Genomic DNA, 27,407 nt, shown 5'->3' with positions numbered 1-27,407 from the left:
GCAATGAGGCTGGACAGCCAAGTACATCCCGGGCCACCAGGCCTCACTGCAGCCGGACCACCACTACATCCACACAGGACACCACAGCATCCTCTGGCAGACGTGAGAGCGCTTCAACATCTGCATCCCACCAGCCACCCACCATCCCGGAGGCACCTGTACCCCTGCCACACACCTTCCAGGAGGAACCTGCACCCCTGCCACCCACCATCCAGGAGGCACCTGCACCCATGCCACCCATTATCTAGGAGGCACCTGCACCCCTGCCGCAAGGACATCCACAAGGTGGTCCAGATGAAAACATTGGGGAGGAGGGTGGAGCAGAAAGTGTGGAAACAGACCAGAGCTACAAGGAGGCCATGTCCTTGAGTCCAGTGGGACCAATGAGCGAACAGCCCCCACCCCTACATAGTGTCAGGGACATTGAAGGGCACCTGTCACGAATGGAGCAACGGCAGGATTCTCTGACTTCACTTGTCCAACAGCACCTGCATGAGGCACAACTCATGCAGGAGAGTCTTCAGGCCAGCTCGAGGAGGAACGCATGGGCACTGGGCAGATGCACAAGTGCCATCTTGCAAATGTCATGCCGTGTGAGGAAGGGCAACAGTGGAATGTCCGCCATGGCTGAAACAATGTCAATGTTGGTCCAGGCCCTCGTGGACCAAAGGCACCTGTCCATACCAACGGCTTCCTCCACTAGTTCCACAACAGGGAGTTCTTTACAGAGCAGCCCAAGGCGTCGCTCCGAGTGGCTGTCTCGGCCTGCAAAAGGCCGCAACCCAGAACCTAAAAGGGGCCGGAAATAGGGCATTGATACATGGCTGTTCTGTCTGCATACTCTGCCAATGTAGATAGTTATGCAGGACATGATATGCACATAGACACTTTGGTGAGGGTGTGTGGGGAGGTACAGTTGGGGAGGTGGTGCGAGGATAGTTGGGGAGTGGGTGTGGGTAGGGACAGTTGGGGAGGGGGTGTGGGAGGGATAATTGGAAAGGGGGCAGGGCTGTGGGGATGGTTGGGGGTGGGTGTGGGGTGGGACAGTTAGGGAGGGGGTGTAGGGAGGGATAGTTGGGGAGGGGTGGGGCTGTGGGGATAGTTGGGGGGTGGGTGTGGGAGGGACAGTTGGGAAGGGAGCGTGGGGAGGCATAGTTGGGTAGGATAGTATAGTGAGTTAAGGCTTTTCACAAATGTACATAATTGTTTATCACACAATATATTTGGTTTTGTGAGTGCATTTATTCATGTACAGTGCCCCATGCTCAGTGTGCTAGATGTCCTGTGCTGTGTGTGTGACAGGTGCTCAGAAGTAGTTGTGTATGAGGTCTTCACATGCGACACGTCCATCCATGCCATCGCGGCGCTGTGCAATAGCCAGCTCATCGTCACTGTCGTCTTCAGCCTCTGGGTGCTGCACGTCTATGTCCAGGGGCAGGTGGACGTTACGCCTGATACACATGTTGTGCAACATGGCACAGGCAAGCACTATTTTCCCAACCTTTTCAGGGCTGTACATCAGTGCTCCACCCGATATGCTGAGGCAGCGGAACCTGGCCTTCAACAGGCCAAAAGTCTGTTCTATGGTGTAGCGAGTACGTACATGGGCACAGTTGTATGCCTGCTCGTGGATGTTGTGGGGTTGCCTGACGGGGGTCATCAACCATGGCATCAGGGGATAGCCAGCATCACCTGCACGGGAGCAACAGAAAGTGTACATGTCAATTTCCTAGTCATTTCATGTTGGCACAGTCTGTATAGTATTCATTTGAGAAGACAAACATGCACAAGCAAAACTGAGTTTAGCTAGCCTATGTCAATTTTCGGGTACCAGAACAGCACTTTGTCATAATGCGTGTGGGATGTGTGCTATGCAGTGGCATTCACATGGACCATTCACAGACAACATGACCTCTGACCCTTTTTGTACAACTGACACACATGGAATTGATGTAAATGTCATTAATGTGTTACAAATGAATTCCAGCTGTATGGCCATGTACAACGGTACATTTAGCATTTCTATGATATGCATGTGTGATTGTGTGGTTCTAACAGGTGGTGTACCTGTCCAATTTGTGTGCAACCATAAGGTGTTTTGTGGGTGGGAGCTTCAGTATTTTCTGGCTGTGCATCCTGAGTGGTGGGTTTGCTCAACTGTTTTTGTGCTTGTCGTCACTATGGTGTGGTGCATTCTGGTACATGTAGTTCTTTAGTTTATCGCTGTACAGGATAGATGTAGTTATGTATGCACTGGATATTTTTCAGACATGGCGACACACCTGTCAAGGACTTGCACTCTGGCATGCTACTACTGGGTTCCACCTTGAGTAACACCTACACACTTGCACATTGCATGCACTCACAACACTGAGTAGGGTCCTCTCCCCTTCAATGTTTGAGGTTTAGTTGTTTTACAGTTGTCGGTAATAATGTTTGTTGCTCTTATTCTTGATCTACCTTCCCCTTTTGCCACCCTATCTGGCCTCTGTGGTCTTACATGGAGGTTTTGTAATTGTTTCAGGAAATTCCAGCAGGAGTAATGATGGATTAATGCATGCAGTGTGCACATCCACTGGTCATGGGTGTCATACTGGGCCATAATAGAAAACTGCACATGGCCTTGCAGTTAGACTCTCCCAGCAGCCAGGTATGCTATGCTGTTTACTGCCCACCATTCCCAATACAACATTGCACACCTTGTAGTTAGACTCTGCCAGCAGCCAGTTATGCTATGCTGTTTACTGCCCCCCCCAATTCAACACTGCACACCTTGTAGTTAGACTCTCCCAGCAGCCAGGTATGCTATGCTGTTTACTGCCCCCCAACCCCATTCAACACTGCACACCTTGTAGTTAGACTCACCCAGCAGCCAGGTATGCTATGCTATTTCCTGCCCCCCCCAATTCAACACTGTACACATTGTAGTTAGACTCTCCCAGCAGCCAGGTATGCTATGCTGTTTTCTGCCTCCCCCCAATTCAACAGTCCACATGGCCTTGTAGTTAGACTCACCCAGCAGGCAGGTACTCTGTCCATTGTGTCGTGCCATGTACCGAGGCAGCGTGGAGTTCCGCAGCACCATGGAGTCGTGTGTTAACCCAGGAAATCTTGCACAGCAATGGGTGATGAGATGGCGGGCATCACACACCAGCTGCACGTTCAGTGAATGAAAAAGCTTCCTGTTGCGGTACACTGCCTCCACAGCATGCCTGGCCGCCAGCTCCACGTGTGTGCATTCCAAGGCACCAATGACGTTAGGCATGCCTGCAAGGGCATAGAAGGCTATTGTTGTGCCATTTACCTGATCAGCAGTCCTGGGTAGGCTGATGTGGTCTTGTACGTGACACAGGAGTGCATCAATCACCTGGAATAGCTCACAGGGTTGCGATATCCCATGCAGTCACCAACAGTGTGCTGGTATGTGCCTGTGGCTAGAAAGTATAGCACAGACACTACCTTCAGCAAGGGGGGGATGGCTGTGCGGATATTGCTGAGGCTGACCAGGTCGTCATGGATCAGGTCCACTATTGAGGGGATGGTGTCCCTGTCTAGCCAGTACATGGTGTGGATCTGACTTTGGCTGAGGTTTAATGGTGTGGCCCTTAAGCGAGGGATTGGTGGCTGTCTGCGGGCTGCAACCTGCTGGACATTGGGAATTTGATGGGCCATGATAGCCCTCCTTCTCCTCAAGCGCCTTCACTGCATCCTCTGCCTCCCTGCCTCTTCAAGTAATAGCTCTGCAGGTGTGGCCTCCAGCTTCAGTACAGCTACAGCTACTGCAAGCATTGTGGTGTTGGAAGAGGTGTGGGAGTGGTCCTTTTGTGCTGTGACACAGCCCATTGGGACCACCTCTGCTGATTTTGAGCACCTGTGGCATGTTTCTACACACCAGAATCCATGTAACGCCTGGTCCGCGATGCTGGTGTTTCCGGGATCGTTTTCACGTTGTTACTGGCGTGTTCAATGGCGGTGATTGCGTGTCTGTGCACCTTGGAATGTGCACTTACTGATGCCATGCCAGTATCTCAGGCACGGCTGTTGCATCTCTCCGCAGATATCGGCAACGATGTTACCGGATGCAGTGGGTCACTTGCGATACCGCTGTTACCGGCATCGCAATTTGGACTATACCGGTCCGGAAAAAGTTTCTGGTACGGATCTACAGGTAACTCTATTTTCAGACCGGCATACTTGTAATGAGGCCACATATCTGGAATTTGTATCACCAGAGAAAGGTCAAAGAACCAAGAAAACTTATTTCCGGGAATATCTTGGTATGGAGGAAACCCCTAAAATAAACTCTCCTTTGCCAATAACCAAAAACCAATTAGCGTCTAGAGAAGAGATAGGATGAGTGAAGATTATAGGTTGGGAAAGCACTGGAAAAGATACAAAATTCTTGCCAATATGTTAATTTTGATAGTTTCAATGCACCCTCAGGAAGTGGTGTGTCACTTTCTTTATAAAATTCTTGTCTAGCTGGCAGGATCTTTATTTTGAGGTATTTCATGATTGTGCTTGCTAGGTTTATTTCAGGGACCCCCGAAACCCTAAGGACAATGGTATAACCACCTCCATTTTCCTATGTGTAGTGCCTCTGTTCTGTCTGTGTTATGTTTATACCCTGATATTCCACCATACACTCTGATTGTCTACTCCAATGTAGTAGCTGTCTTTGTAACATTTAGGAGAACCTCATCTGCATATTTCTCACGATCCCTAGCTGTCATGATCCCTAGCAGAACACAGCACACGCATTCACACAACAGTGAGGGAAGGCATAGCAATGCGGGTATGGCGTGGACATTAAGGGTTGCTGGCTGGTGTAGACATCAGATTGCAAATGCTGGCAGCCTCCACCAAGATGACCACGTAGCCGCTCTCTGTATATTGTCCCAAAAAAGGGACAGTGTAATTTACAAGGATGATACTGTTTTCAGTAATAATGGTTCCTTTTGTAAAAAAAATTTGGTTGCGTAGAATAAATCACCAGTCTGAATCAAGGTCTCATTTGTTTATAAAGCAAAAAAGATTTAAAGGTAATGACTAATTTAGTCTTAGTCAGGACGCGGCTACCATCTCCCACAGTTACAATCGACTAATGGTGCCAATGCATTTCGGAGCTAGACGCTCCTTCATCAGGGCAAGTCTGTATTACATAATGTAACATAAATAAATGGAGTGTTGATCACATCATTGGCAGAAGGGCAAAAAATGAAATATATAACACATCATGCATAAATCAATTAATACAAAATCAAGACATAATCATAAAAAATATAATAGGTCACATACCAGAGCGTGTTGGAATGCAGGACGCGGTAAAGAGATAGTGGGAAAAGGAGATGAACAAGTAAAATGAATAGTGGGTCAACAGAAAGATAAATATATACAATGTGAAGAGAAGAATTAGAAGTTACCTACAGGGATCGAGGTAGCCAGTAGTAAGAAGAAGGACAAAATGTCTGGTTCACGAGGGATCGGAGGTCTAGGGACTCGATCCGATCAGACGAGAATCTGAAAATGTAACAGTATATCGGTAAGGAGGCCAAAACGTGACATGGAAATGTCAAGGAGAAGAGAAGCAATGTGCTTACCTGCGCTCGCGAAGCTGCAAGTGCACAGAGGCTGGAAATGCGGGTGGCAGTAGTGCGCCGTTTCGCATCGCCAGTTTACAGCGTTGCCTAGGGAACTGAAGCTTAAATAGACACGTGACCGTAGTCCGTGACGTGTCCGTCTAGTGAAAAGCGCGGCGCGGTTAGTATGCTGTGTTGCGAGACTTAAGGGGCCATTAGAAAACAAACAAACTAATTCTGAGTGCTAGTGAGTGTGAATGAGCTATTGTGGAACATAGAAAAAATAAAAATTAAAAATGAAAAAATAGTCAATAGACATAGAAAACATACTATATACAAAAAAGACAGAACAAAATAAAGTAATCAAGAAGTAAATAGATCAAAGTTAAATGACACATCTTTGTGTACACAAGAAACTTGTAAGTATCAGGAGCAATTATAGTGCTGCACAGTTATATTGCGACCATGCCTTCAATTAATCATCAGAGTGTGGAATACCTATGGACACTGGTCCCAAATGGTAGCAACAACATGTGCTACCTTGGGTCCCAAACAGAAGTTCGGGAGTGGGGACAAAAGTATCCAGGTAAGAATACATAAGATTATAAAGATACAAGGCAAATATATGTGCAAATACCATGGAACAACATGAATACCCTCAAATCTATGAGGAAGCTACCCATACCTAACATGGTCAAGGTTGAAACGTACACGAAGTCAAGACTACTCAATGCAAAGGACATATAATGTTTCACCACAAAGATTGATGTACCAGATAGAATGGTGTACAGATGACAGATCACAATGTTCGTACCATTAATATATTGACTCGCAAAGCTTCGCTAATGAACCGCTAAGAGAAAACATAGGAACATAACAACTCAGATGTAACAATGGTAGTTGATCTCTTCATTCAGGCCATTCGGATAAAGACTACCTAGTCTGTCTATCCAAAAGGTTTCCCTTTGATTGAGCCGCAGGCCCAAATCTTTGTGTGGATTGGTTTTCTTCAATACTTCCAGGATCAGGAACCTGATTTGGTTCAAATTATGGCTTTTATCCCGCCAGTGTCGTGCCACTGCTGAATTAGGGTTACAGTTACGTGTACAAGAACGGTGTTCGTTCCACCGTGCTTTGGCCGATCTTGTGGACTGTCCAACATAATACCCCACAGGGGCATTTGATATCATATATAATGTTCACATTATCACAGGTTCCAAATGTTTTTAGAAAAATCTTATTGTCTGTTCTAGGATGGTATATAGTGTTGCCCTTGATTACCAGATTACAATTGGTACAGTGTAAACAAGGATACGTTCCTGTGCGTAGTATACTCGGTTCCTTTTCGGGGGGTCGTGTGTGGACCAGTTAATCTCGTAGGTTCTTGCTCCTCTGGTAGGCGAATACTGGAAGTTGTTCAAAAAGATTCTGTACCCTGACATCATTTTTGAAAATGCTCCAATGTTTTTTGATGGAGTTTTTTATTTTGTTACTTTGGATGGAGAACTTCGAGACATATACTGGAGTTTTAAGTTCTCTCTTGAGTTTAGACGTACTCATCAGTAGGGTATCACGGTCTAGGGAATCTACTCTTTGAGTCGCCAAGTCGAGTTCTTCCTTCTTGTATCCACGTGCGGTGAATTTCTCTCGCATTTTAGATTGTTGTGCTTGGCAGTCGTCGGGGTCACTCACTATTTTCTTGACTCTCAATAGTTGACTATAAGGTACATTTTTGAGTAGACTGGGCTGATGAAAGCTCAAGCGGTGCAGTAAATTATTGCGATCTGTAGATTTGCGGAACAAAGAGGTGCTATAATTGCTCTCTCTTTTATCTCTTTGGACATCAAGAAATGTGATCTTGGGGGTCATTCCGAGGTTGGAGGTAAGGGATTACCGGTGCCTGTAAGGGCACCGATGGCGGTAATCCCTTACCTCCGTATTCCGAGTTCCCTTTGCGGGTCCCTCTTTACCTCCTGCTTTTAGCAGGAGTAAATTACGGGACCCGCAAAGTGACCTTGGAGTAAATTACGGCACCGTAATTTACGGTGCCGTAATTACCTCCTTCCCCATTCCCATTGAGCCCTATGGGGGCAGAAATGGGGATGGGGAAGGGCTATGGTGAATGGGGAATTACCGGTCCATCCAACCTTGGAATGGACCGGTAATTACTCCATTCACCATGCCGGTATTCCATGGAGTAAATAGCTCCATGGTTGCCAACCATGGAGCTATTTACTCCATGGTGTAGTCCTAACTCGGAATGAGGGCCCTTGTCTCTGGAGATCTCTCTGGTTAACTGAATGCATTGGTCAACATTGTTAAGATATATAAAAAACTCATTGAATGTATCTTCAGTGCCTATCCATAATCCAAAAATGTCATCGATGTAACGTAACCATAGATGTATATTCTTGTTCCATTCAAGATTGTTAAGCACGTGATCCATTTCAAACGTATGCATAAAACAGTTTGCATATGATGGTGCCATGGTGGCCCCCATTGATGTCCCAGCGGTTTGGAGAAAGAAACTGTTATGAAACTGAAAATATGAATTTTCTGAGATGAACTGAAGGAGAGCCAATATAAATTCTTTCTGTGCCCTAATTTCAGGTGCTCTTAACAATAGCCATTCGACGGATTCAATTCCAAGCTCGTGAGGTATGGATGTGTATAAACTCTTCACATCGATGGTGAACATCAGATGGTTTTGTTCAAAGGTTACTGAGTTCAAACGCTGTAAAAAGTGTGTGGTATCTTTAATATATGTCGGGGTTTTCTGTATGAGTGGTTGGAGGAAAAAATCGATATACACTCCTAACGGTTGGTTTATGCTGTTCATGCCCGCAACTATGGGTCTTCCAGGCGGTTTAACAAGGTCTTTGTGGATTTTGGGTAGTGTATAAAAATTGGGAATCCTTGGGTGTGGATTGTTCAAAAATTTGCGGGTATGTTCGTTTATCCAGTCTAGCTCCATGGCTTTATCAAGTAATGTTTCCAGGTTCAATTTGATGGCCACGGTGGGGTCATGATCTAAGGGTGCATAGACTGTTTGATCTTGCAGTTGTCTAATACATTCTTTGTCATAATCAATAGTGTTCATAATAACTAAGGCTCCTCCTTTGTCAGCTGGTCGTATGGTAATGTCCTTATCACAATATAGGTCTCTAATGGTTCTGATCTCATGAGGTTTCATGTTTTTGTACGGCGGAGATTTGTAGCTGATCCGCTCGATGTCACGGGTGACGAGTTTTTGGAAAATGTCAATCGATGGTACCGAAATTGGTGGTATGAATCCACTCTTAGTTCTGAATTCCTGTAGATCAGGGTTGTCCATGATGTTCTCATGTGGTTCAAGCTCTTCAAAGAATACCTTCAATTTGAGTTTTCTTATGAATTTATACAGCTCGATCTTCGTGTTGAATAGTGTTGTACTGTAAGTTGGCACAAAACTCAGCCCTTTCTGTAGAGTATTCTCTTCCGTTTTATTCAGAATTTTGTGGGATATATTGATAACTAGGTTTTCCTCAACTGCAGTCTTGTTTGTGGTTAGGACTACACCATGGAGTAAATAGCACCATGGCTGCTTCCAAACTCGGGTCCAGCTCCGGGTAGTCGAAATGGGGACTTACCGGGATATTCCGACCTATGCAGACCCGGTAAGTCCCCATTCTGAAAACCATTCCCCATTCCCATTTGAGCCCCCATAGGGCTCAATGGGAATGGGGAAGGAGCTAATAACGGACCCACACATTGCAGGCCCGTTATTAGCTCCATGGTCCCTTAATGGGTCCCGCTAAGGGCGGCTGGTTGGACCAGCCGTTCCTGGTGGGACCCGCTAAGGGACCTCGGAATGTGGCAGTAGGGGGTTAACGGCACCAGCAACCTTACTGGTGCCGTTAACCCCCTACCGCCGTACTCGGAATGACCCCCAGTATACGTAAAACCATTCAAATCCGCACCGCAGGACACCACGCCTTGGGTACCACAAGGATCCTCCCTATTCCCACTCCTCTTCAACATCTACATGACAACACTTATCAACCTCATCAAAAGACATGGCTTCACTTTCTACAACCGCGCAGATGACACCCAAATCATCTACAAAATCAACAATGAACAAGAGGAGAACACAACTCTAATAGACTGTCTCAACGAACTCTAGAAATTGATGAACACTAACTGCCTAAAAACCAACCCGAGCTAGGCGGAAATCATGATTATATGCAAAAACCAAGGAAGCAACCAGTACATCCCATAGCCCACAGAACTGGGAACAGCACCCACATCATCCAACATCATCAAAAACATTGGAATCCTAATGGACAACGAGCTAACCCTAGAACCGCAAGTAAATGTGATAATCAAGAAATGCTTTTTCCATCTAAACACAATCAAAATATTCTACCATTGCTCTCCTTCACACACAAAACATTGGCCATCATCTCACTCATCATGTCCAGGATATACTAAGCCAGAGTCTATTCTTCGGAATGCCGAATAATTTACTGAAGAAACTGCAGCGTATACAGAACGCAGCTGCCAGACTCCTCAAACTCTCACAAAGGGACTCCAGCGCTAAAGATGCTACATTGGCTGCCAGTCACAAAACAAATTACCTTCAAAACAATGTGCATAACACACAGAGCAATCCACCAGCCTATGAGTGGAATTCATACAAAAGAAAATCACCATTTAGTAGCTGACCAGAACACTCAGATCCAGTAACGACATCTGCCTAGAACCTAAACTGTATACGAGGAAAAAACTTGGTTGGTGGATCAGCTTTCTCTTACCTAGCCATTAAACTTTGGAACTCCCTTTCCAGAGAAATACAAACCAAGAAGGACCATCTAAAATTCAGAAAACATCTAAAAACCGGTCTCTTCAACTCAGAACAACACGGACATGAATGGGCAACACCCACGCCCCATGGAATGAAAACACAACTGAAAAGACGGGGACTAGACCAGACCACAGCGAAATGCAGAGAAGTAAAGAGGTGTCAGAATGGGAGGGAGATCCTGGTGTACCCATTCCCATAGAGGGTCTTACCGGAAACAAAGGAGAGAGACGGGAGAAACCTAATTGAGCCACAGACAGAGGGCATTAGAATTAAAGGGGGGGGGGCATCCCACACTCGGAACAGATGGACCACGAGTCACAGGAAGCTCAAGGGCACAGGGATTAGGTGCCTACCCCTGGAGGGGCCCGTGGGGACGATAGTTGCTGTACACCACGATGGGCAAGGTGGTAAAGTGATGTGGGCCAGAGACGTTTTTATGGGAGGGCAAAAGGGGCACTTGCCCAGGGCCCCCACCTTGGAGGGGGGCCCAACAGGGCTAGCTGATCTGAAGAAGTAAGATTCCATTGTTCATCAGTCTTAAATACCACACGTTAGGATATGTTATGGGGTGCTGCTGAGGCTCTAAACCCATTGCCTTTCTGTTTTGGCAGGTGCATTCGACCTTGATCAATTCATCATGTATTGTTTTCTATGTTCACTGTGGTAAACATAGTTTGTGCGATCCTTATGGCTCTGTAACATTCTTTCCTTCGTGTGGGAATTATGTTGATCATGTGCAATAGGCAATGATGAAATGCATATTGATAAATTCAATGCCAGAATGGTTCAGAAGTTAGCTCAGTGTGTGAAGCACCCATTGCAGAGATATGTGTTTATATGCAAAATTAGAATAGTAGATTCCAGCAAGGCTGGTTGAGCCTTTCCTATGTCTGAAGTTTATAAATCTGCCTGCATATGTACTTGGTTTTGCAGAACAACATCTGCTATTTTCAGCAATGTACCTGTACCATATAGGGGTTGCTATAAAAACTAACATATCATCCGTATGGTGAAGGTCTACAAATTGGTTTGTTCAGATGGGGTTTTGTAAAACCCAGGCAATCACTTCCAACGATGGCATAAACTGTTTGTCCAAGAGGTGAATAAGTATCCAAATTCAAGACTAGTTTCTTGCTAGAGGGGGTTAGATTCACTTTTTCTGCTAACTATGCAAGTAGGGCGTCTGCAGGACAATGGGCTCACTATGTCACTAGGATTGCACGAACCAATGAACTGCCAGTACATATGTTGTGTTTTTAGGTACTCATAGAGGTGTTAGCCGATGGGCAGCTGGGAATTATAACACACCTGATATTTTGTATTATATGTTAATCTTCCGGTTTTCTTCCTTAAATAGTGTAATGTAATGTGGGCATGTTGAGAGTCTCTCAGTCTTCCTGTTTTACGAGACTAACCTCCCGGCACTTTTCTGTTTTGCTCTAAGTTGCATTAAAACCTTGTTTTCTTGCAAATCGTGCATTTGCTCAGGGTCTGAAAAAGGAGCAAACAAGGCCCCTCCCCAGTCCTACTCTATTAGCTCTAGTCTATCAAGAAAAGGCTGAATTTCTTGTGGGTCTTTAGGGGAGACTTTGTCATCATAGATATTTTTCAAATACCCAGAAAAGAGGTCCATGAGATCTCTGAGATCTGTAATAGTGTGGCCTGAATGTTCATATTATACATCCAGTATATGAGTGTTAGCGTCCTTCTTCCTGACCTTGTTTCCTTCCTCATAGCATGTTTGATGGGTAAATCTTAATCCCCTTCCTTCTTTATTTTCCAATAGTCTATAAATGCGTGTCTTTGAATCCCAAATTTCCTGGTATCCATAGTCACTAGCCAGTTACCCTTCTCCTATTTCAGTTATATCTTGATTGTTGTTAACAGGTTCCAATGTTAATAGTACCAGAGAATCACCTACATATAATTATAATGATTTTGAGAGTTTGATTATGTCTGCAGGTGTTAATGTAAACATTGAATATTCACAGAGATAAGATGGAGCCTTGGGGGCCACCACATTTTATGGGAAACATTTTTGATTCAAAGTCTCCCACATTAACCCTCACAATGCAATCACTGAGGTAGTGGGTGGTCCACTCCAAGGCAGTACCATCTATTCTCGTCTGAACTTTTAATCTTTATATTAGTGTCTGATGGTTGACTGCATCATAGGTAGCTGATAGTTCAAGGAGTACTCAGACTTTTGGTTTACTGCTGTTAAGGGCTTTCAGAATGTCCTCTTTAGTGAAAAGGAGAATTGTTTCAGTACTCCTGTTTGAGTGAAAGCCAAAATGTTTTTGATGAATTAGAAGGTTCTGTTCACTCTGGGGGGCAAGTTGGTTGGTAATCTTTCCAGGATTTTAGCAATGAAAGAAATTGTAAATATGGGTCTGTTATGGTGACAGCCTTTAAGAATGTCTGGATAGGACCTACTGTTAGTGGTGGGCTACACATTCACTCAGTGGTTCTGCCAGGTAAGCTATGTTTTCCTTGATAAGGTGGCTGGAAATGGGTCAGAGTGTTCAGCTGAAGTGTTTAGTTTCTCATAGGTATCCTTCCTTTTCTCACTTTCCCCCAGAAGCTCACTGTCTCCAGCGCCCTGATTCTCTCTAGGCTGGACTACTGCAACAGCCTATTTCTCAATCTGCCTTCATCTACTCTCTGCCCTCATCTACTCTCTGCCCTCTGCAACTAATCCAGAACAGGACTGCGAGACCTACCCTTGGCCTCAAGCTCAAGGACCGTATCCCTCCAGCCCTGAAATCCCTCCACTGGCAAGGATCAAGTTCAAGACCCTCTGCATCATCCACAAGGCTTTCTGGGGTGGGGGTCCACACTACATCCAACTCCCTCTTCCAAAATACCTTCTCTCTCGAGCCCTTCACTCAGCTACCTCCAAATCTCTGAGGGTCAGACGTGTCTCCAGGCACAGAGTGGAGTTAGATCTCTCTCGTCTACAGGTGCCTTCCTCTGGAATGGCCTCCTTGCCCCCTCTCAAACTTGAGCTGGACCACCTGAAGTTACAGAAGCATCTCAAGGCCTTCCTTTTCTCCTCTGCTTTCTCTCTCTTCCTCCGCTGCTGACCTACCTGGCTGCTGCACCGACTGGTTGCTGGTTACCCTCAGAGTCTCACTGGGTACCAGGCTCCTCTATGATCAGTCTCCGCTGCACTGCCTCTGTGCCTACCGCACACTTAAGGACAGTCACTGTTAACTTTACAGTCCCCTGCCTCCTTTCACTTACCCAGAGCAGCTCTGCCCTGGTTGCACTTACTCAGAGCAATGCAGCCCGATTGCACTTCCCTTTTACCTCTCCCTCGCACTTCCCCCTGTCCCTTCCCCCTGCTTTTTGCTTTGTCACACTTGCACGATCTGAATGACACAAGGCCTAGTAAGATCATTTGTCCTGTCCTCTGTCTTCCCTCCCTTGTCTTGGCGCGCCTAGAAACACTTGTGTACAGGCGCGTTATAATGACTTACCATATCATATCATATCACGCAAATTTCTGTAGTTTAGGTAGGGAAACCCCCTTAGAGTTGGGGATAGCCAGGTTTGGTTTATCATTTTATAACAGTCCATAGTAACCACTATGCCACCAATTGGTCAGTCTCTTCATTCCTTGTCACCACACCATACAGTTACGAAATGTGCATGGAAATAACTGTAAAAGGCACCGCTTTCTGAAATATAAGGGAAATGTAGTAATTACACACAAGTGATCTTCATGCTATGAAATGCAGTCCTAATCCTTCAAAGCACTGTTTGAATAATTTATCCAACGTGATATCAATTTAACTTTCAGCCATCTGTCACTTGTGTTCTTTTTCTTCAGCGCGCACCTTTTTGTTTGCCAATTATGGATAACGAGTTTATGGTGCGCTACTATGTAATGATTTTCTCATGTGTGCAAAGTAAACACACAACAACATTTATATTTACTACAGATGCTTGATGGACTTAATTTAAACAGTTTGTCAGAAAACAGAATGGTTGTGTTGCTACACAACACAACTGTCCCTTAAATTGAGGCAGTCACAGTCAAAACCCTTTTATATTGACAGATCTGCCATCTTAACATCATAAATTAGCAATATTTGTAATTCCTTGTTAAGATATTTACTAAACATCACCTGCTGGATTAATTGGTTATTCTCTCCGATTAGTGTGCACCGTTTGTATGATCACGGCGGAGCAGAGGTTCCCGTTGTGAGCCACTGGTGACCATTGCCAGTGGTGATATTGATCCAGGTTTCATTGTTATTCACTCTGATTATTCTACACCGTTTGTATGATCACGGCGGAGCAGAGGTTCCCGTTGTGAGCCACTGGTGACCATTGCCAGTGGTGATATAGATCCAGGTTTCATTGTTATTCACTCTGATTATTCTACACCGTTTGTATGATCACGGCGGAGCACAGGTTCCCGTCGTGAGCCACTGGTGACCATTGCCAGTGGTGATATTGATCCAGATTTCCATATGCTCTTCTGTTCTGTAATGCTTCTAATGCTGGCCTTCAGAAAAGCGCCATATTGCCACATGGTGTGCTCCAAAATCTCCCTGAAAACAAAAATGATTAACTATCAAGAAGAACCCTAATTATGATTGTAATTGCAATTTCTATTCAGTGAATAGACATGTTTTAGGTAGTTATCCGGAAAATATGAAGAGTTTTTGGCTTTCTCCAACTTGACTTGGAGACCTCTGACCTGGACGTTGTGTGTGCTCATGTATATATGTAAGCAATGGAGTGCTGTGCATGGAATCACACCCACATGGTTACATGTTGGGCTGCAGGGTTAGCAGAAGATCTGGAATGGGTAGTGGGAGCAGGGTAGAGGGATAGGAAATAAAACTGGTGCTAGGTTGTAAAGAGATAACAATTACAGTGAACCCTGATGTGCTCCGAAACATCAAAATGGGAGAATAATTTGCCTCGAAATGCAGAGAACTGTCACCTTCACTTGGAATGGTATGCACCGACTGTAATGCAGGTCTTTGCCCTGCCTTCCAGTTAAATATGAACCTTATTCTCTGAGAATGTCTGTGCATTGGAAACTGAGCATGTCCACAGCCATCCTTACCCTGAGACCCATCAAAGATTCTGTGTGGGGAATCCCCATGAGGCGCTTGGACTCTGTAATGAAGTCCCTTGCCTGAATTTTGGTACATCAATCAGAATGACCATTGAGACTGGTGTCTCCTCAAGGCAGGGGATGATGGGCCTGGAGCAATATGGGGAGGATCCCCTTGTCACCCCCAATGATCTCCCTCCATAGGGCAGGGGACAGTCACCAGGAACTGACTTTGATGACTCTGGCCCTCTAAGCCACCTCGAAGAGATATCCCTGGATCAGTGAAGATCAACAACCCATCCCTTTCCAGGAGATATGTGGCAATAGGGCCAATTCCATCACCGTTTTCTATGAAGGAATGGATACTCGGAGTAGTCCCTGAGCAACATAAGTGTCATTGCCCGATGCTGGACCCAGCACCGACATCAGAGGCACTCTGCAGATTCCTGCACAACCTCACTCACAGGCTCATGCAAACATTAGGAGTTTGGACAAAAAAAGCTGTGTGGATCACACCAGGGGTTTGTGAGAGACATTGAAACCAGCAGGCAGCACCAGCGGGTCTTGCTTAGTGAATGGAGCAAGCACCAGTAAAGCGAAATAGTTTAAAACAAGTACTCAGTGCTTATTAACATTCTCAAATACCACAGTCACTGAAACAGCACAGAAAAGCTCCCATGCGCCCTGCAAACTGTGGCAATGCCCTCAATGAAATCCAAGATGCCGGACCAGCCATTTTCATGCATGGTCTGCCTTTCCAGCCACTTAGTGATCTTAGGTGAATTTATTAACCACTGCCAATCCCAGTCCCTTTGCAGTTTAGCTTCACAGGTGCAGACCCTCACAGAGTGTTCAGTCTAGGACATGGTAGAAAGGGCTATATAAGGCACCGCTCTCAGTTTGACAGTGAGGGTGTTGGGAGAAGGAGCTACTGGTGAGATTTTTTAAAAAGTTGTAGAAAAGGAGCCTGGAAGGAGAGAGGAACCTGCAGAGGAGAAGGAGCAGTTGTGAGAGTGAAAGAAGCTTGGAGGCTAGGATGGGACAGGGTATAAGAAAACGGGCTTAAGGAGAACAAGGTGCAGGGAGGAATTAAAAACGCCAGAAAGCAACATCAGAAGGAGATGGAAGGATGAAGTAAGGGGGAGAAATAGTAGCATGAAATTGAGACAGAACGAGAGTTAAGGATGAGATGTAGCAACAGCAGAAACAGTGGAAGGAGGAAATGAGGAGGTTTCTGAACTTCAGAAGGTGGTGGGTAGGACAAATACAGAGGAGGGTACTGAAAGCGAGGAGGAAAACAAGGTAGCAACTGGTGCCCAACAAGAGGATGTGGCTGAAAGAAGCAAGGGGAGGTGGATAAGATCAGGGGGAGGTGATAGAGGCAGATGAGACAGAAGGTGGAGACCATCATAAGGACGCAGTGAGACGTGATAAGTATGAGACTAGTAGAGATCATGGGTAGGTTGGGGAAGATCTGTAGGAGCAAGTAAAGGGAGAATATAGGAGGTTTTGATGATTTGATGAGGCCTGTTGTGCTCAGGAAATAAGTAGGGGAAATATCCTGACCCAAAGAGGCTGAACCCACAGTGGGAGGAGTTACCAAGGCACGGAGCAGCATTTAGAAGGGCCAAGACATCTAAGAAGGAGGACTGTTAGGGTTGAGCAATTCAAGAAGCCTTAGGTCTGTGAGAAAGCTAAGGATAGTCCACACTCATTGACTCTATTCAATGCTCCTAATGCTTGATTTCAAGGCATCTAATGACAATGACTTGCTGCTCAGTGGCCAAACCAGGAACTTAAGCCTCAGAGACCCGGAGAAAAACAGAGAGTGCCGTAACCATTAAACCTGCGAGACTGGGAGAGCGAAAAGAGGGCATAGAAACCCTTAGGCCCAGGCTACAGGTTGAGAGAAAAGAAGGTTCAGGGAAAGATTCAGCCCAAAAGACAAGCAGAGAGAGTAAAGATTTCCCCTGCTACAATTCTAATTCGAATAGAGTGCTCATAACTTGGGTCTTATATGTGATACTTAAGTGTCTTATGCTAATATATCCTGCCAAGCTCAAATTCTCGCAGTTGTGCATACTTGTCTTTTTCAACATTTCAATCTTTGTAGAATATGGCAGCTTCTTACCTTTTCTTCTCTAAACTCCTCTTACAGACTATGGTTCTTTCATACTGTACGTCGGACTGTCTACGTATGCTCTTCTACCTCCCCCTTCTATATTACAGGCTGATAGTCATGTCCTTTTTTGTCTTAGGGTTTCTACCAGGATTTTTCCTTCAGTGGCTCAGCTTCATTGGCTTCCCAATCCAACTCCTTTCCAGTTTAATTTTCTCTGAATTATTTTGAAATATGTTAATTCTTTTCCATCTACTTATCTTCAGCCAACAAAATTCCTTTGATCTTCTCAATCTTTTCATACTTACAAAAATCCTTTCTGCCTCTTGTCATTTTCATTTTTTTCAACTTATCGTTCTAAAACTCTGGCACGCTCTTCCACTAGACAACAGGCCTGCTCTTCTTTGTCTATATTATATCTTAGACTCTGCCTTTTCCTCTTAATAAGTTGTGCCCAGCTTTAAATTTATTTTTTTTCACATTCACCTGTGTTCACCTTTAACCCGGTGCCTTTAACCGCCTTTAACCCGATATCTTTAATATAATGTTCCTTTATTGTGCGGACTATTTGAGTACAGGCTATTTTAGTGCTTTCGTTAAAGACTCTATATGCAAATAGTGTAGCATAAATCAATAAAACATGCAATACTTTCTAAGGGTGAACAGCAGCATTATCACTTTGGTGACCATGTCACCATTATGTGAAGGCTCAAGCAGCATGATATGATATGATATGGCATTTATAACGCGCCTATACTCGAGTGTTTCAAGGCGCGAGCATGGGCACAATGTAGGCAAAGCACAACTTCCCATTTCAACAACTTTTGCAAGATGTGCTCAGAAGGGGGGACTCCACTTGTGACATGTTTCAAAGAAGGTTGGAGCAAATGGAGGCAGTGCAGGAGTGCACCGTGCAGCATGTCGGCGTGCTGACTTCGTCAAAGTGGTTCATGTTCGGCGTGCTGACTTCGTCAAAGTGGTTCATGTTAAAGGATCGAACGCATCTTCTGAGACCTTTCCAAGACGCTGCTCACCACATTTGCAGGGAGCATGTGAAGTGAACCCCCTATTAAATCTGTTCATACAGATTGGGACCTGGCATAGTGCCTTTCAAAGCAAAGAAGATATTCCTGGCAGAACATTTGCTGTCCAAAATTCTTCAGCCGCTTCAAAATCATAAATGATGAACAAACTGATGGGCACAGAACACTGAAAGCTTGCAACACTACTTGACCCTTGGATTAAAATGATACAGTTACCAAAGTATCTGTAAGGTTTTGGCTATACTTGAAGACATGGAAGATATGACAGGGGACTGGGGACATCATCCCACTTCTAGCCAACCCACCACTTCCAGTCAACATCCCCAGTCCCCTACTAGGAGTACCAGCTTAGATACAACATAAATACTCTTCTCCAGACACAACAAACAGCACATTTTCAGACCACATTTTGGGATACACTATCTGTCCCTAGAGGAGAATTCAGGGATTGTGTCATGGGATCATTCTATACAGAACCCTGTTGAATGCTATCCCAGGGAAGGTGTCACACAATGTGATACTGTTCCATTGCAGTGATGGAGAAACAAATATCTGTCCCCTTCTTTCCAGATTACTTTGCAAGAGGATGAGCCGCCCTCCAGTATTTACTGCGGGCACATGTTCATCATAGCTGCAAATATTGTGTCTGAAGCACATACGCGACTCGGTGCTGAAAACGCACAGTGCCCTGCTTTCATGGAAATAATCTAAATAATGTCCTCCAACCGTTTCGGTCCAAGAAAATTGGTGACAGTGAGTAAAACCACCAGGCTCGTATATGCACACACTGCCTAGATTTGAGGAGGATGATCAGTATTCACTATTTCAATGGCTGATGGAAACCAACAAAGTATATTTGAGATTGAGAGAGGTCCACCAAATTCACCAAAAACAATGACAGCAAATTATTTAAACAGGAATGCAGGTTTGGGCCTGCGGTAATATGGTCTTAAATTTTATGACACCCACTTTTCTGTGACTGAGTGCGAGAGCAATTTTTCAGATGGCCAACTTTCTGTAAGGTAGAGCAAGAAATGTGTGGCTTTTTTGGCAAAGGAGAGCCTGGGCAATTTTTAAGATGGTGGCTTTTTGGCAAAGGAGTGCCTAGGCAATTTTTAAGATGGTGGCTCTTCGGCAAAGGAGAACCTGAGCAATTTTCCAGATGGTGGCTTTTTGGCAAAGGAGAGCCTGGGCAATTTTACAGATGGTGGCTTTTTGGCAAAAGGAGAACCTGTGCAATTTTCCAGATGGTGGCTTTTTGGCAAAGGAGTGCCTAGGCAATTGTGGCTCTTAGGCAAAGGAGAACCTGAGCAATTTTTCAGATGGTGGCTTTTTGGCAAAGGAGTGCCTAGGCAATTTTTAAGGTGGTGGCTCTTCGGCAAAGGAGAACCTGAGCAATTTTCCAGATGGTGGCTTTTTGGCAAAGGAGAGCCTGGGCAATTTTACAGATGGTGGCTTTTTGGCAAAAGGAGAACCTGTGCAATTTTCCAGATGGTGGCTTTTTGGCAAAGTAGTGCCTAGGCAATTGTGGCTCTTAGGCAAAGGAGAACCTGAGCAATTTTTCAGATGGTGGCTTTTTGGCAAAGGAGTGCCTAGGCAATTTTTAAGATGGTGGCTCTTCGGCAAAGGAGAACCTGAGCAATTTTCCAGATGGTGGCTTTTTGGCAAAGGAGAGCCTGGGCAATTTTACAGATGGTGGCTTTTTGGCAAAAGGAGAACCTGTGCAATTTTCCAGATGGTGGCTTTTTGGCAAAGGAGTGCCTAGGCAATTCTGGCTCTTAGGCAAAGGAGAACCTGAGCAATTTTTCAGATGGTGGCTTTTTGGCAAAGGAGTGCCTAGGCAATTTTTAAGATGGTGGCTCTTCGGCAAAGGAGAACCTGAGCAATTTTCCAGATGGTGGCTTTTTGGCAAAGGAGAGCCTGGGCAATTTTACAGATGGTGGCTTTTTGGCAAAAGGAGAACCTGTGCAAATTTTCCAGATGGTGGCTTTTTGGCAAAGGAGTGCCTAGGCAATTGTGGCTCTTAGGCAAAGGAGAACCTGAGCAATTTTTCAGATGGTGGCTTTTTGGCAAAGGAGTGCCTAGGCAATTTTTAAGATGGTGGCTCTTCGGCAAAGGAGAACCTGAGCAATTTTCCAGATGGTGGCTTTTTGGCAAAGGAGAGCCTGGGCAATTTTACAGATGGTGGCTTTTTGGCAAAAGGAGAACCTGTGCAATTTTCCAGATGGTGGCTTTTTGGCAAAGGAGTGCCTAGGAAATTGTGGCTCTTAGGCAAAGGAGAACCTGAGCAATTTTTCAGATGGTGGCTTTTTGGCAAAGGAGTGCCTAGGCAATTTTTAAGATGGTGGCTCTTCGGCAAAGGAGAACCTGAGCAATTTTCCAGATGGTGGCTTTTTGGCAAAGGAGAGCCTGGGCAATTTTACAGATGGTGGCTTTTTGGCAAAAGGAGAACCTGTGCAATTTTCCAGATGGTGGCTTTTTGGCAAAGGAGTGCCTAGGCAATTGTAGCTCTTAGGCAAAGGAGAACCTGAGCAATTTTTCAGATGGTGGCTTTTTGGCAAAGGAGTGCCTAGGCAATTTTTAAGATGTTGGCTCTTCGGCAAAGGAGAACCTGAGCAATTTTCCAGATGGTGGCTTTTTGGCAAAGGAGAGCCTGGGCAATTTTACAGATGGTGGCTTTTTGGCAAAAGGAGAACCTGTGCAATTTTCCAGATGGTGGCTTTTTGGCAAAGGAGTGCCTAGGCAATTGTGGCTCTTAGGCAAAGGAGAACCTGAGCAATTTTTCAGATGGTGGCTTTTTGGCAAAGGAGTGCCTAGGCAATTTTTAAGATGGTGGCTCTTCGGCAAAGGAGAACCTGAGCAATTTTCCAGATGGTGGCTTTTTGGCAAAGGAGAGCCTGGGCAATTTTACAGATGGTGGCTTTTTGGCAAAAGGAGAACCTGTGCAATTTTCCAGATGGTGGCTTTTTGGCAAAGGAGTGCCTAGGCAATTGTGGCTCTTAGGCAAAGGAGAACCTGAGCAATTTTTCAGATGGTGGTTTTTTGGCAAAGGAGTGCCTAGGCAATTTTTAAGATGGTGGCTCTTCGGCAAAGGAGAACCTGAGCAATTTTCCAGATGGTGGCTTTTTGGCAAAGGAGAGCCTGGGCAATTTTACAGATGGTGGCTTTTTGGCAAAAGGAGAACCTGTGCAATTTTCCAGATGGTGGCTTTTTGGCAAAGGAGTGCCTAGGCAATTGTGGCTCTTAGGCAAAGGAGAACCTGAGCAATTTTTAAGATGGTGGCTTTTTGGCAAAGGAGTGCCTAGGCAATTTTTAAGATGGTGGCTCTTCGGCAAAGGAGAACCTGAGCAATTTTCCAGATGGTGGCTTTTTGGCAAAGGAGAGCCTGGGCAATTTTACAGATGATGGCTTTTTGGCAAAGGAGAACCTGTGCAATTTTCCAGATGGTGGCTTTTTGGCAAAGGAGTGCCTAGGCAATTGTGGCTCTTAGGCAAAGGAGAACCTGAGCAATTTTTCAGATGGTGGCTTTTTGGCAAAGGAGTGCCTAGGCAATTTTTAAGATGGTGGCTCTTCGGCAAAGGAGAACCTGAGCAATTTTCCAGATGGTGGCTTTTTGGCAAAGGAGAGCCTGGGCAATTTTACAGATGGTGGATTTTTGGCAAAAGGAGAACCTGTGCAATTTTCCAGATGGTGGCTTTTTGGCAAAGGAGTGCCTAGGCAATTGTGGCTCTTAGGCAAAGGAGAACCTGAGCAATTTTTCAGATGGTGGCTTTTTGGCAAAGGAGTGCCTAGGCAATTTTTAAGATGGTGGCTCTTCGGCAAAGGAGAACCTGAGCAATTTTCCAGATGGTGGCTTTTTGGCAAAGGAGAGCCTGGGCAATTTTACAGATGGTGGCTTTTTGGCAAAAGGAGAACCTGTGCAATTTTCCAGATGGTGGCTTTTTGGCAAAGGAGTGCCTAGGCAATTGTGGCTCTTAGGCAAAGGAGAACCTGAGCAATTTTTCAGATGGTGGCTTTTTGGCAAAGGAGTGCCTAGGCAATTTTTAAGATGGTGGCTCTTCGGCAAAGGAGAACCTGAGCAATTTTCCAGATGGTGGCTTTTTGGCAAAGGAGAGCCTGGGCAATTTTACAGATGATGGCTTTTTGGCAAAGGAGAACCTGTGCAATTTTCCAGATGGTGGCTTTTTGGCAAAGGAGTGCCTAGGCAATTTTTAAGATGGTGGCTCTCCGGCAAAGGAGAACCTGAGCAATTTTCCAGATGGTGGCTTTTTGGCAAAGGAGAGCCTGGGCAATTTTACAGATGGTGGCTTTTCGGCAAAGGAGAACCTGTGCAATTTTCCAGATGGTGGCTTTTTGGCAAAGGAGTGCCTAGGCAATTTTTAAGATGGTGGCTCTTCGGCAAAGGAGAACCTGAGCAATTTTCCAGATGGTGGCTTTTTGGCAAAGGAGAGCCTGGGCAATTTTACAGATGATGGCTTTTTGGCAAAGGAGAACCTGTGCAATTTTCCAGATGGTGGCTTTTTGGCAAAGGAGTGCCTAGGCAATTTTTAAGATGGTGGCTCTTCGGCAAAGGAGAACCTGAGCAATTTTCCAGATGGTGGCTTTTTGGCAAAGGAGAGCCTGGGCAATTTTACAGATGGTGGCTTTTTGGCAAAGGAGAACCTGTGCAATTTTCCAGATGGTGGCTTTTTGGCAAAGGAGTGCCTAGGCAATTTTTAAGATGGTGGCTCTTAGGCAAAGGAGAACCTGAGCAATTTTTCAGATGGTGGCTTTTCAGCAAAGGAGAGCCTGGGCAATTTTCCAGATGGTGTCTTTTCGACAAAGTAGAGCCTGGGCAATTTTCCAGATGGTGGCTTTTCGGCAAAGGAGAGCCTGGTCAATTTTTCAGATGGTGCCTTTTCTGCGAGAGAGAGCAAGGACACCTTTTCAGATAGCAGCTTTTCTGTGAGCCAGAGCTATTTTTCTCTGCCAGGGAGAGCAAGAACAATTATTCAGATGCCAGCTTTGCCGCAAGTTAGAGCCAAGAATATTTTTCAGCAATGCTTTTCTGCAAGGGGTAGCAAGGACAATTTCTCTGATAGCAGGTTTTCGGCAAGGCAGAGCAGGGCAATTTTTAAGAGAGCAGCCTCTTCTGTGAGGCAGAACTATAATAAACTGTGTAATTCCACTCCAGTGGCCTGTGTGGTCAGAATTCGGGTTTGGATCATCTTTGAGTGTTTCATCCATCTCCAGTGAAGAGGCGGACCGTGTAGCTGAGGAAAGCAAAGCTAACCTTCAAAAACACTATACCCACGCGAAGCACAGCGTTCGAGTGGTCCGTGTGGTCCGTGTAGGACCGTGCTGGGCTGCCCTCAACTGCAATGAGACTTAGTTCCTGGCTTGCATTGAGTTGGAAAGAACGTTTGAAGCTGGTTATTGTATCGGGTAAAGAGGCACGCCGAGAGCCAGCTGAATTTAAACTGAATCAGGTTGAATATTGGGAGCATTTATTGTTGCCAATACAGATTTGAATTATTCTGAATTGACTATCCTGTTTTACCAGCCAAAAGAGTCTGCATTTAGGACTCAATGATGTGCTTCCTGGATTTTTAACTCTCCCTTGACTGAAAAGGCTCCAACTATTTCAACTGTTGGAACGGCGGCACAATCATTAAATGAATAAATATATATTAAAGGAATAAGTATATGTTATTGTCCGTTGTAACCTGTCATTTAAAGGAAATAATCAGGTGTTGCCTTGAGCTTATAATGGCGTGTCATCTAAGGTTGAGAAGTCAAGTGGGTGCATTACAACTGACATCTAATTGCACCATATTAAGCGGCATGAAAAGTAATTATCTGGAGGAGGAAGTGAAGGTGACCGAGGAACAGCGTCCTGCACAGACAAGATGAAATGGTGGCTGAGATTGTCTAATTTGGGTGATTTTAGACCTCGCCCCATTGAGAACGGGAGACAACACACACGAAAGTTAGCATTGAAACTCAAATCAGCGGTTGTATACTAATTGACCTTTTCACAATTGACCTCGGGAGAATTGACCTTTGGGAGAATTGACCTAATTTAAAAGGTCAATTAGGACATATATGCGGGGTAAACCCCCAGCAACCTACTACCCAGTCCAAAAAACCCTGACAGCCCCCCCACCCAATCCCCTTATATTATTTATAATCCAAAACCAACCCAATACATATATAAAATAAAAATAATATAAAGGTCAATTGTGCAGACAGTCAATAAGGGCCACTATAATTAGGTCAATTAGGACAAAAGGTCAATTGTAAAAGGTCAATTTGGGTAATACCAAATCAAAAGCTTGCCAGCACCTCTTGCTCGGACAGTCAAATAACTTCTCCAATTGCTGGCCTGAAAATCACTGACTTTTTCCCAAAGTCTGGAACCAGCAATGAAATTAGATCCATTATTTCCAAACGGGCTAGTGCTAAAATAGACAGGGTCCATATAAATAACATTAGCATAATTGAATTTGCTGACAATGATACAAATGTATTACCTGACTTGGAAATTGAGGACGTAGGAAATTGTGACAGTCTTGTTCAGCAGACATGTGAGACTCCCCTACGGAATTAACTAATTTTTGGGTTAATGTGTCTGCGGGAATACGGGGGGAGAACATTCCAGGGGAGGCATTATTTTTACACCATACACTCAGATAGGCAGACAAAAGTATTAGACTTATATCACCGTCTGTGTCAGTTTTAAACATGGTGCTTAGTTCACTTGTCGAACATTGTGATAATATCAGGGATGAGGTGATAGCACATACTTTATGTTTGAGTGAGATTAAAATTAAACTCGAAATGTTGGGGCCCTCCCTCTGCCCCCCATCTGTTTAGGTAGTTGTGGGGTCAATGCTAGGTAGCATTCACAGCTCAATCGAAGCCAGGATGAGGACAAACTGGCTCTGCCTCAACGGAAGCAAGACTGACTCATGATCTTTGGATCACCCGAGGCAAGAGATAAACTACACACAGACTACACCACCTTCGAGAAAAAAGACACATATATAAGAGTCTCTGACAAGGTCAAGACATTAGGTGGCGACCTGCAAGCACCCTTAGGAGCGGAAGCCCACGAAACATATCTGAAAAACAATTGCCGATACCACCAAAGGCTGCTCAGTCTCATCAGGCCTGTATTGAGTAAACAAAACAGCACCATTATCGCCAGAGCCACAATGTTATCTAGACTGGACTACGGGAATGCACTGTTGAAAGGGGCTAACAAAAAATGCGTCAAACAATGTCAGATCATACAGAACAACGCAGTGAGGACAATTACCAGAAAAAAAGGGATGAACATATCACAGAAGACAGAAAGTCCCTTCATTGGTTATCCCTGGAAGACCGCATCACCTTTAAAGCAATGACCATTATTCGTCACTGTATATTTGGATGCGGCCCTGTCTACCTAAAAACCAAATAGCCACATACAAACCTTGCCACACCTTAAGATCCAGGGTGCAAGGTTTCGTGAAAGTAACTCACTCCAAAAAAGCCAATGGACTTGGACGAGTCTTCCCTACCAAAGCGACATCAAAGTGGAATGAACTCCCAAACAGCTTAAGGCTAGAACCTAACTACCTATCCTTTAGGAAGAAACTGAAGACACTGCTGTTCAAATAAGGACCTGTATAATCACTAAAGAGCATGTAAAATAATCTACTCAAGACCTGTAATCCTGCTCTTCTGTCCCTTCACTTCATGTTGTCCTTGTCTTTATGTAATGCCCTGATGCTGTCACTTCATGTTGTCCTTGTCTTTATGTAATTCCCTGATGCTGTCACTTCATGTTGTCCTTGTCTTTATGTAATGCGCCCTGCGCATCACAAACCTCGACTGATACTTCTCCAATTATAATAAGAGAGGAGGAGGTGGGAGAAGGTAACAATCTGCACAGCCCTAAAGTATAGGTTAGAACATATGTTGAAGCAGTGATGTAGAGGGGGATGTTGAGACAATTTGAAGGGGATAGGGTATTTGTACACTCTCCCCCAAGTGCTCTTGATGAAAGTAAAATGGAGGATGAACACAGCGGTGGTGTGAGGGATGAGAGGATTTCCAGTGTACCAGGTAAGAAAGGGAATGCAATTGGAAACAAGGTTGGTGGAAAAATGGGAAGGAAATCCAAAAACAAAAAATCTAAAAGGAACAAGAGGGCATCTTCGCACAAGTTCTTGCACAATTTAACTATTATGGAAGCCGTAAATCAACCTGCACCATGATCCTGAAATAAAGTAAGTTCTAACCCTCCTGTAATTGATGACATAAATTTAGAGGAAGTTGATTTGGATTGTTGTGAATTGGAACCCCCTGCAACAGAGAAGGATGTAGTGTGTGTTAATGGAATGAAGAACGTTATTGCGGACAGCGAAGGGTCAACCGGTGATGTCTTTTTTGCAAAGGAATTCAGTGCTAAGGTTGATTCAGCAGATCAGACAGACGGTGCATTCGGTGCAATAAATGTATTATTAGGAATGTTCCAACAGTCTGAAAACACTGGGTGTGGTATGTGAGAAACCTGAAGGTGTCTCACTTACTACTTCCTGGGGATCTGTCATCCAGGTGGCCAGGAGACAGCCATTGCTATTGGATCTAGTACCTGGGGATGGACTAGTGCAGGAAGATCACCTGGATGGGAGGTCCTCGGGGAGTGGAATCTGGATGCCGACGGCGAGACACAGTACCCCATTCCTTACAACACCTTTTCCCCAACTTACCTTGTAGG

This window comes from Ambystoma mexicanum, chromosome 7q, assembly GCF_040938575.1.
Source record: "Ambystoma mexicanum isolate Mex_15411 chromosome 7q, UKY_AmexF1_1, whole genome shotgun sequence".
NCBI classification, from domain to species: Eukaryota; Metazoa; Chordata; class Amphibia; order Caudata; family Ambystomatidae; genus Ambystoma; species Ambystoma mexicanum.
The sequence above is the reverse complement of the archived record's forward strand: the minus strand, read 5'-3'. Positions refer to the sequence as shown.